Here is a 2,232-nt window from a genome sequence, read left to right on the forward strand (position 1 = left end):
CAGCATTAAACCTCCAGGAATTCAAATAGGACCCATTATATGCATCTTTTGATCGTGTAGAGAAGTCCTCCTTAGGCCACATTTATATTAAACAGTTTTAACTTCCTTTGAAACAAAGTGCTTATCTTATTATATCTCTCTATCACCGATCATGAGATTTAAAGATGTGAAAGATTTCATCAAGCACAAAAACTTCCTGCTCAGCACTCTAAGATACGTGTCATAAATCATGGGTACTGAGCTTTCCTATAGCTATCCCCAATGCCAGGGTCAGGGCAAATCACCGTGTCTTCTATTTCTAGGGAAGACTGGCCTGAAGGAGACCCCAAAGAAGTCAAGTGCACAAAAAGAAAAGGCTCTGTAATAGATGACAGAGTGTCAAGTACAAGGGCCACCGTAATCACTAAGGAGAGCCCCAGGGTCAAGAAGGAAAGCCGGGGTGTCTGGGTTCAAACCCTGGCTCCACTGAACTAGCTGTGAGACCAAGTTACTTCACCTTTCTGGGCCCCAATTTCTTCATTTGTAAAATGAAGATAAAAAGAGTGCCTGCCTCATAGGTTTCTCGATGATTATGTGAGTTAATATACAGATAGCGCTTAATACAATGTCTGATACAACGTAAGTGCTCAATAAACCGGGGCTAGCATTATTGTAATATGACGAATCCAAACTCTTGCTGTGTTCTTCCTGTATTCCTACCAGTTTGATTGTGGAAACTATAAGTGAGCCATTCATTGTGTTTAAGAGCATTTTCTCACCAGGGTCTATTGACCTGAATGTTTTCAGATATTTCCTTACAACTTAAAAAAAATTGCTATTGTATTAAGTACAACATAAAATATAAAACCCAAGCAACATCATTTCATTGAAAGGGCAGTTATAAAACCTGCACTCTTGTGACTCCATTAGCATTTGGCATTCTAATGACAAAAACTCAACCAGTGAGGGCGTCAGACGCCACTGTGTGAGACACCATCCCGAGGCATGGAGGGTGGCTACTTTCTTTTCATAAACTTCATTTCATTTTCACTAGCAAGAAGAGAGTCCTCTTTCCATGCCTACTGCAGCCATGGCTCATGGTCCCAAGAAGCATCTGAAGCGTGTGGCAGCTCCAAAGCATTGGCTGCTGGATAAACTGACTGACCAGTGTATTTGCTCCTCATCCATCTACCAGTCCCCACAAGCTGAGAGAATGTCTCCCTCTCATCATTTTCCTAAGGAACGGACTTCAGTATGCCCTGACAGGAGATGAAGTAAAAAAGTTCTCCATGCAACGGTTCATTGAGATCAATGGCAAGGTCCGAACCGATGTAACCCACCCTGCTGGTTTTATGGATGTCATCAGCACTGATAAGACAGGAGAGAATTTCCGTCTGGTCTAGGACACCAAGGGTCGCTTTGCTGTTCACCGCATCACACCTGAGGAGGCCAAGTACAAGCTGTGCAAAGTGAGGAAGATCTTCGTGGCCACAAAGGGAATCCCTCATCTGGTGACCCATGATGCTCGTACCATCCGCTCCCTGATCCCCTCATCAAGGTGAACGACACCATTCAGATTGATTTGGAATCTGGCAAAATTACCGATTTCATCAAGTTTGACACTGGTAAGCTGTGTATGATCACCGGAGGTGCCAATCTGGGAAGAATTGGTGTAATCACCAACAGAGAGAAACACCCTGGTTCTTTTGATATCATAGTTCATGTCAAATATGCCACTGGCAATAGCTTTGCCACCCCGCTCTCCAACATTTTTGTTATCGGCAAAGGCAACAAGCCATGGATTTCCCTTCCCCATGGAAAGGGTATTCACCTCACCATTGCTGAAGAGAGAGATAAGAGACTGGCAGCCAAACGGTTGGTGAAATGAGTTGATGTGACATGATTAGGAGATTCTTGTACTTAATTAAAGGGGGGCGGGGAGAAAATGGAGGAAATGGACATGCCCACTAAGATGCTAATAATTTATAACGTAAATATCATTCCCTTTTCCTATAGGACTTAACAGCTAAATGAGTATGATAGCCCCTTACCCTAAAGTCATTCTCACTTCAACCTCTTCCTTTTTTTATATACCTGAGTTAGTTCATCATACTTTTCAGTTTGTAACCAGCTATCAGCCCCTGAAAAGCTCTTATTTAATTTATTTTATTCCCTTTTAGTCACATTTCTTATTTCCTATCTCATAGCTGCATAGGCAATTACTCATTTTCAACATATATTTGAGTTTGTAGG

At 42.2% G+C, this 2,232-nt stretch overlaps 1 pseudogene; it reads left to right on the forward strand.

Moving 5' to 3' along the window:
• The first annotated feature begins 1,069 nt into the window (after window positions 1-1,069).
• LOC139002264 (small ribosomal subunit protein eS4, X isoform-like) lies at window positions 1,070-1,867 on the forward strand (annotated as a pseudogene).
• Window positions 1,868-2,232: the final 365 nt, after the last annotated feature.

The sequence above is a fragment of the Myotis yumanensis genome, unplaced genomic scaffold, assembly GCF_028538775.1.
Source record: "Myotis yumanensis isolate MYYU_CA2020_CCGP unplaced genomic scaffold, mMyoYum1.0.hap1 SCAF_2, whole genome shotgun sequence".
NCBI classification, from domain to species: domain Eukaryota; kingdom Metazoa; phylum Chordata; class Mammalia; order Chiroptera; family Vespertilionidae; genus Myotis; species Myotis yumanensis.